Source organism: Malania oleifera, chromosome 9 (genome assembly GCF_029873635.1).
Source record: "Malania oleifera isolate guangnan ecotype guangnan chromosome 9, ASM2987363v1, whole genome shotgun sequence".
Classification (NCBI taxonomy): Eukaryota; Viridiplantae; Streptophyta; class Magnoliopsida; order Santalales; family Ximeniaceae; genus Malania; species Malania oleifera.
Window position 1 is genome coordinate 62,848,475 of NC_080425.1, and position 9,494 is coordinate 62,857,968.

The window sequence follows — 9,494 nt, forward strand, 5'->3', positions numbered from 1 at the left end:
CTCTTTCTAAAGATACTCAAGAAAACAGAAGATGTGATGAGGGGTTCTTGAGAAATAAAAACTTGAAAGATCAAACCTCACTAGACAATTGAGGTACAGTTGAAAGAGATAATGAAACCCTTTTGATTTTCCGAAGAGATTTGCCCAATGAAGATGGAAGGAGTGCAGAAAATCAGCTCTAGGGTTCAAGTCTTGCAATCAGATGTATATTTTTCTTGTTGTGTGTCTTAGCTTTCTTCTAGGGTTTAGACATTTAGTATATATTGTAAATGACCCTTAGGATTAATCTCAGCCGTTGGATCAATCAGATGGCTCGCGAGTTCACTTAATAAAAATCTAGTTTTTAGTAGCCCCGCGACTTCTGGCGCCTGAGGGTAAAGGTCCAGGCGACTGAAGTTCCTTAAGCCTTGAAAAATCATGTTGGAATACAGGGTCAAGCGATCGAAGTGGTGACTTCAGGCTCCTGAAGTGATTTCAGGCGCCTGAGGTTCCAAGGTCAGGCGACCAAAGAGCGTCGGCCAGGTTATGTCTTCTCCATTTAATTCTTCACGCTACTGAACTTAATCTTCAGGCAACCAAAGAAATTATTCACGCACCTTAGGTTTGAGTTCAGGCGACCGAAGTCCCCATTTTCTCAAATTTTCATTTCTAATTAAAAATCTGCTTGGCTCCTTTTCTTGATTCTTTCATAAAACATATTTTTTATGATTTTGAAAACATTTCAAGGTCCATGAGAGTTTCCTAATGATGTACATGAAATGCATAAATCCTAAAACCATTCTAAGTTATAATGAGCCTCAAATTAAATCATACAAAAATGTAAGTACGTGAGTTCTAAATCACAGTACATAAGATACTCACAAAACTGTTCCTTACAAGACTACTGGATCAAAACTGAAAACTGAGCCTTACCTCGATTTTATGCTAAAACCCGAAAATGGCCAAACCGAATATTCGATCTGTAGAACTTGTAGAGAATCCTTCCACGATCCCTGTGGTAACTTCGAATTAACGATTCTCATGACGAACGGCGAAGAAATCTAGAGAGAAAGAGTAGGATGAGTTCTAGAGAGAGAGAGAGAATTTAGTTTTCTTAGCTTGGAAGCAAAGAGAAAGGATATTTATAGCCCTTTGACTTGGCCATCCTCGTTAATGAAATGATGTCCTTGTCAATGAGGTCATATAAACAGCTTGTCAATGAAACAGTGACCTCGTTGACGAGCCTGAGGTTCCTGGTTTCCCGAAATCTCTCGGCTTCTCCTCATTGACGAGCCTCTAAAATTCAACGACGAGAAATACAAGGCCTTCCTTGACGAACTCTGACTTCGTAGATGAAGCTTGTTTAAATTCCAATTTTACCCCTCTCTATATTATTTAAACCCATATATCATTGATTACGCGTCAAAACTGCGTAATTGGACGCTTAACCCGGGTTTTATGGTTTATATTTTTAATTAAATGTCCAAAATTGTCCAATATTTTAATAAAGTGCCAAAATCATCATTCTTGAACTTTATTGCACTATTTATGAAGTTTTGGTAATTTTTTGTCGCAGGAAAAATTTCCGGGAATCAAAACCGACACCTGTTTGTATTTCATGAATAACTTTTCCATCCAAGCTCCGATTGAGACGATTCAAATTTTTGGAAAAATACGAAAGAATTATCTACAACTTTCATGTTTTGAGTTTTATGAGATACGGGCTCTAGAAGAGCAGAATTTGCAATGAAAAGAGAATAAAAAAAATGAAAAAATATAGCAATTCGGGTTTCCTATTCGGGTCTAGGGCTTTCCCCCCTATCCTATTTAACCCTTCTCTTCTCTTCCTACAGAGGCAGCCCCCATGGCTCCCCATTCTCCTCTTTTCCTTCTTCTTCTTCTTCTTCTTTAGTTTGTTTTTTTTGTTCTTTTCAATTCTGCTTCTCTCCCCTTGTCTCTCTTCCTTCCCTTTGTCTTTCCTCCCTCACTCTCCCCCTTTCCTCTGTTTCTCTTGGCCTCATCTGCCCTCTTGCAGTACGGTCAGCCTCCTCCATCATCTTCAGCAGTCCCCAAGCATAGCAGAACACTAGCCGACTCCATAGCAGGACCACCAAAGCGCAGCAGCAACTTCTCCAGCACAGCAGCAACTTCACGACTCCGTGGATTTGTTTCTCTCTCTCTCTCTCTCTCTCTCTCTCTCTCTTTTCCTTTCTTTCTTTCTTCTATTTACTTTTCTTTGAATCTTGGAATATTGAAGAAAGTTTAGTTTTTTTTTTTTAATGTTATTGGAGTTTTCTTTCTTTTTGTTTAAGTTGAGTAATGTTGGGTATTTCATTATTGTTAAATTAATCTCTTTGTTTATCTAATTGATAGTTATTTTAATTTAACATTCTTAATTAAATTCAGATATTTTTTTTTTTTTGTCGAAATTTGATTTAGTTAGGGTCTATAATTAGTAAAGGTTGTGTTTTTATTGTGTTCCGTTATTGTTTACGTTTTTTTTAAATTTCCGTTGAATTCATGTTTGCATTTAAATTGTGAGTCTTGATTTGATCTCTTAATTGTGCTAAAGGTTCGGTTTTTAGTAGGTTCGGTTTTTTTTTTTAGTATGTGTCTAGTTTAGTTTCCATTGTGTGTTTTTAATTCCATGTTCTAGGTTGCCATTTTTAATTAACGCGTGTCCCAGTGTTTCCTTAAGTAGACTAGGGTTTTCATTATTGTTATTTTAATTCCATGTTTAAAGTTTTCATTTTTAGTCAGTATGATCTAGTGTTTCCTTAAGTAGACGTAGGATTTCTATTCTTATTTTCTTTTATTTAGTGCATGTTAATTTTAAGGTTTAAATTGCGTGTCATTTAATTTGTCACAAGTGAAATTGAACCATCTTGAAAAACCCGAATCTGAACTGAGTTTAGTGCATTTTTAATTTTGATTGGAAGAACGTAAAATCTGAGATTAAACGCATTCCCTGAGGAGACGATCTAGCCCTTGGGCTTAATATTACACGACAGAACTCCTATACTTGGGATAGCTTCCGAGCTGCTCATTTTTCGAGTGAGTCAATCATGGTTCGAGTTCTTACATGACATATCTAAAGTGTTGCAAATATATTTGTTTGGGCATTGTGATAGAACATATTGTGTGATACAAAGATTACATTATTTGCACTCTCACTCACTGATTACATCGCTCATATAACTATTTGATAGTAGACATCTAAGACCACATTGAGTTTACTTCATTATATCATTTGGTGGTGAATGTGATAGATTATATTGGTACATATAAGCTTGTGTAAGAAGCATATTTCCGTGTACGTAAAATTGTATTTCAAATTTGTTGTATTCCAAGCACGGGCCCGAAGAGGGGGACTAGCTCTAGTGAATAAACTCGGACTGGCTTAGACCCGGTTAGGGAAGCTAGGTGCGCCATCCTGGTAAGGCATGTTGGTTAAGGTTTGCCCCTTGAATTGACCTAAGTGTAATCGGTGCAGCTCCACCTGTTAATAGAGCCTTTAGTGGAATCCTCGGGCTTGCAAGCTAGAGGCAAGGACGTAGGCATAGTTGGCCAAACCCTGATACCATTTCGTGCATGTTCTTTACTTTTCCGCAATTTATATTTCTACATGTGTATGTTATAGTTTGAATGAAGCGCATGATTTAATTTACGTTTCTTATATTATCTACGCATTTGGAATTGTATGGAAAAACCCTAGGTTTCCAAATAATATTGACCTCTGACTTAACCTAGGAGAAAAGTTTAAAATTCCAATTCACCCCCCTTTTGGGAATACACCAATTCTAACAATTGGTATCAGGTGATTGAGTGTTTTTATAAAATCTATGAGTTGGAAGGCTAGGCAGGTGATTTTCAAAGGAATGTGTATGCCTGTAAACGAAAAATGATATTACCTTAATGCATGCAAATTCATATGTCATGGAGTTATTATATTGTGCTTTAGATTCTCGTATTCTTCATGAGTTTATGGCATATAGAAGTGCATAGGAGATTCTGGGTTGAGTTGGAAAAGAGATATGGAGAGACCTAGGAAAAAGAAATTGCCACTTCAAATGATGATCAGGTAGTGGCTGAACATGAGCAGGTTGCATTAGTAGATGATAAGGTATATAAATCTTACCCTACCTCATTTACTGATTCATGTAATGAAGCATGTGATGATTCTTATATGGAAACATGTGATATATCATATGTTGAATCATCAGTTGCCTTTAATGATTGCTTTGACGATGACACATGTATTAATTCATGTGATGTATACCATGATGATTCTTATGCCAAATCATGTGATGTGTTAAATGTTAAATCATCTGTAAAATTTTATAATAATACTGCAAATGATTCATGCAATGTTCACTGTGATATAACTTATGATGAATCATACATTGTCTATACTGATGTTGCTATGAATGCATGCAATGATTCATGTGATACTTTTGGTGATAAATCTTACAATGTTGAATCATGTGCATCTAATTCTGAAAGTATGACATCTTATGAGAAATTGCATAAGGAATTCATTAGTGCTCACAAGTTCATTGTTAGGATGCATAAAAAGAAAATGTTTTTGAAAAATGATAATAGAAGGTTGGCTAAAAAATTAGAGAAATTAAGAGATTATCATTCCATATTAGAAAAGAAAAAGATTGAGAAGGTATTGAAGATCATCTGTTTAGAAAGAAAGTTTGAAAATAATTCTAAAATAATTTCCAAATACAAAGATGGGAAGTGTAGTTCAAACAAACCCTTAAGAGTTAAAAAGGAAAACATTTTCAAAATGGTTTCATCCTTCAAATCACATAGTCTTGCCTCATCAAACAAAAAGAATTTAAATAAGCATAATGTTTCACATATATACAAAATATGCTTATTTTATGAAAGAAAAGGGCACGTGTGGTTTAACTGCCTATTTAGAAATGCTAGAGGCTTGAGTAAAAAGATGATATGGGTTGTCATGATAGCCAACCCAGTAGGAGATGAGGAATGATGGCTTCAATAGAAATTGCATAATTGTTTAATTCTTCCTTAGTTCCTAGGTTTAGGGGTGGTAATGATTGTAAGTTTGGGAAGTGATCTTCACCTGCAATATCAAATCTTGGTATATGCTTTAACTATATAATATTGTCTTACCAAGAACCATTAGAGAATCACATCAGTGTTGAAATTCATGCAACATATTCAATCTAAACCTAAGAAGGAGTTTTTAGTCAAAATTTGGTTAAATCTAAAAAATTGACCATGCTCGGCCGACTTAGCATTGAATGAACTGGAGATCTCGGTCAACTGTCCCATTGAATTTTGACCGTGCGGTCGACCGAACCATTTGAACTTCACTAATTTGGTCGACCAAACCTATCGGTATACCCTCGGTCAATCGAACCGACAACCGTGCGCCTACCTCGATCGACCGCCCAATTCAGTACAAACTTCTTACAGTCAACCGAACACGACCGATTTGTGAAGCTTCGGTCGACCAAACCTGTCTGTGATCGACCGAACCTCGGTGCTTATATACATTTTTCTCATTCAGAACTCATTTTTCACTAAAAAAATCTTCAGAGCTCCTTCACTGTTTCGCTGAGTATTATCCCACACTCTTAGACCAGTACCAAACTCATCTCCTCTAGCTCTTATGGCTCGTCAAGATGATCGTATTGAAGTCCATGATATGGCTCACGCTGAGAACAACTAGTTTTTGTCAACACGTTCCAAAATCATATATGTGCGGGAGTTTCACCTAAAAAAAGCTATTTTGGGTAAGATTCTAGATCTCGAATTTATGGAACAACATTTTGGAAATGTTATGAATATGTTCCAGTATTAGGGATGGAAAATATTTATTTCTTATCAGCCCAGTGGCCACTACCCAACCTATGTTAGGTTATTTTATGCAAACCTAGGGAATGATGAGAATGGATACTTCTCCAGGGTAGTGAGGACCGATATTCGATTTGATGCAGAGTATTTATCTGATGTCCTAGATATTGATCGTGGCGACTACCCTTCCTTCGGTTGACCGGTGCTCTCGGGTTGTTCCAAATATTTTACGGCGGTTAATATTTTTAAACGGGGTTAATTTAATTAAATAATATTAAAACTTTTATAATAATTTAGTGTGTCCTTAACGGCCATAATCAAGGGGAAGTCTATATATACCCCTCATTTGGAATGATTAGAAAACAGATTAGCAAACTTGATTAGTGAATTTTCTCTTAATTCCAAAATTTCTATTACTCACTTCTAAACTCCCCACACTCATTCTTACCTTGCCATATTGTCAAAATCCTTTTGTAAGTTTGATTTGAGTTATGTTGTTCTATAAGGTTTGCTCTCTCAAGATTGTGCTTATTTGAAATTGTTTTATTTGAGAGCAAAACCTTGTGTGTTCTTAGGGGACTTTATTAATAAATCTTTCCTAAGAAGACTTCGTTTGAGCTTTTGAGTATTGCAAAATCATTGCAATCTCTTAAGAAGTTCTTATTTGATTTTGGTTGCAAAAATACTTTCAAATCATTTTCAAATATCTATTGTGTCTCATCTTGAGAAATCTTTGAAGATATATTTGTTTATGTGGTAAACATCTTTTTTGCAATATTCCTTGAGTAAAATTATTTGTTGAACACAAATATTAAATCCTTTGTGCAAACCAAATATATATATATATATCTCTTGAGCTTTATACAATGATAAAAACTATTCGTTGAGATATCAAAAGTGTTGCAAATATCTTTGTTTGAGCATTGTGATAGAACATATTGTGTGATACAAAGATTACATTATTTGCACTCTCACTCACTGATTACATCGCTCATATAACTATTTAGAGTAGGCATCTAAGACCACATTGAGCTTACTTCATTATATCATTTGATGGTGAATGTGATAGATTATATTGGTACATATCAGCTTGTGTAAGAAGCATATTTCCGTGTATGCAAAATTGTATTTCAAATATGTTGTATTCTAAGCACAGGCCTGAAGAGGGAGACTAGCCCTAGTCAATAGTCCCGAACTAACTTAGACCCGGTTAAGAAAGTTAAGTGCACCATCCTGATAAGGCATATTGGTTAAGGTCAGCCCCTTGAATTTTCCTAAGTGTAATCGGTGCAGCTTCACCCAATAAGTGAGCCTTTAGTGGAATCCTCGGGCTTGTGAGCTAAAGGCGGGGACGTAGGCACAGTTGGTCGAACCCTGATAACATTTTGTGCGTATTCTTTACATTTCCACAATTTACATTTCTGCACATGTACGTTATAGTTTGAATGAAGCACATGATTTAACTTACGTTTCTTATATTATCTGCGCATTTGAAATTGTATAGAAAGACCCTAGGTTACCAAATCATATTGACCTCTAACTTAACCTAGGAGAAAAGTTTAAAATTTTAATTCACCTCCCTCATGGGAATACACCAATTCTAACATATTTGTTGAGATATTTGAAGTGTGTTTGTGATCTTTTGTTGCTGCATTGTGATTGAGACTATTATTTTGACACAAAGATCCTATCACTTACACTCTCACACAATGATTGCAATATTTGCATTAATCTTTGAGAGTGGACACTAAGACTACACTGAGCTTATCTTATCATATCATTTGGTAGTGTATTGATTACATTGGTACATAATCTGCTGAGTTGAGAAGCATATTGGTTGTACGCAAATTTTATTGAGAAATCTGTTGTATTCCAGGCATGGCCTGAGGGTGCAGTAATCTAGTCCGGTAAGGATTGTATGTAAAGGTTGAAGTTAGCCCTGTGCTAATTGACCTGATTGTTTAGGTGCCCCTCCACCCATTAAGTGAGCTTATAGTGGTAATCCTTGTGCTTGTTTGCCAAGGTGGGGACGTAGGCTGTTTGCCGAACCTTGATAACATTTTTGGGTGTCATCTCTATTTACTGCTTTATTGTGCATACTTAGAAAAATTAATTATGCAGTTTAATTTCCGTTATATATTTATATTGATTTACTTTATCTATACTAGATTGATATTAGGTTTGCATAATACTGTTGTTAGTAGATTAACCTAGGGGACAAAATTTAAAAATACCAATTCACCCCCCTCTTGGGATTACGGTAATGCTAACACGATATCTTCTTAACCTTTTTCTATTCAAGGATTGCATGATATTCTTTTAATTTTTCTAATTGCTTTGCCAACCAATTATTCTCATTTTTCAAAAAGGTTTTCTTCTTAGATTTCCTAACTAGAAATGCATGTGATTTCAATGAAGTCTTTTCCATTTGTTTGCAAGAAGGCATGCTTTCATCTTCATTGCATGACTCATCACAAGATATATTATGATAACAGTTATATGAATCAATGCAGGTATGATTAGTAGTATTATCACTATATTCAGCAGATGATTCAACATATGATGCAAAGCAATTTTCAACATGTGAATCATCCATAAATATAGTGTGAGAATCATATACCTCTTCATTTGCTAAATCTATTAGCCCATAATTTGCCTTTACCTGATCATTTGAGGTGGGAGCTTCGAGAGTAGTGGTTTCTTTTACCTGGGTCTCTCCATATCTCCTATCCAGCTCAACATAGATCTCCTTTGCACTTCTACAAGCCATGATCTCATGGAAAACATTAGTCTCTAAAGCACAGTACAGTATATCCATGGCATTAGAATCGATCACATTAAAATCATTTTCATTTATTTGTGCACATCTTCCCTTAGCAGTCACAAGTCAGACCCTCCAGTCCATAGATTTTATAAATATACTCATTCTAATTTTCTAGGTGGTGTAGTCGACACCACAACACAATGGAGGACTAGTAGGTGACTATCCTTCTCCGAATGAGGATACACCAATGAGAGTCATCTCGATCTTTTAGCAAAAACGTTGAAGTCAATGCCACGAGACTCTGATACCAATTGTAAGCCTATGTGTATTCCCAGGAGGGGGGTGAATTGGGTATTTAAAATTTATCTCCTCGGTTCAACCAATCTAGCAACAGTATTACTCAACCTAGGGTTTGTCTATGCAATTATAAATCCAATCATTCACAATAGTAAAATACAAACACTCTTGTGCTGGAATTTAAAATGCGAAAATTAAAAGCACCCACAAGAAATGTTATCAGGGTTCGGCCAAAGTATCTACGTCCCTACCTTGGCTGACAAGCACAATGATTCCACTATTGCTCAATAAATGGGTGGAGTGGCACTGGTTACAACCAGGTCAATTTATGAGGTTTACCTTAACCTATTACCGCACCTTACCAAGATGGTGCACCTAACTTTCCTAACTAGGTCTAAGCTAATCTAGGACTATTCAACAGGGCTAGTCTCCCTCTTCAGGCCCACACTTGGAATACAAAAAATGTATATGAAATTTACGTACACAGAAATTTTGCTAATCTCTTCTTAATTTTCAAAAATGAGCCCCATATATAGAAAAAAAAAGGTGAAAATTATAACATTGGGGACATATATGCCATTTTTGCAAAAGATTAAGTGAGGTTAATGATAATAAAATC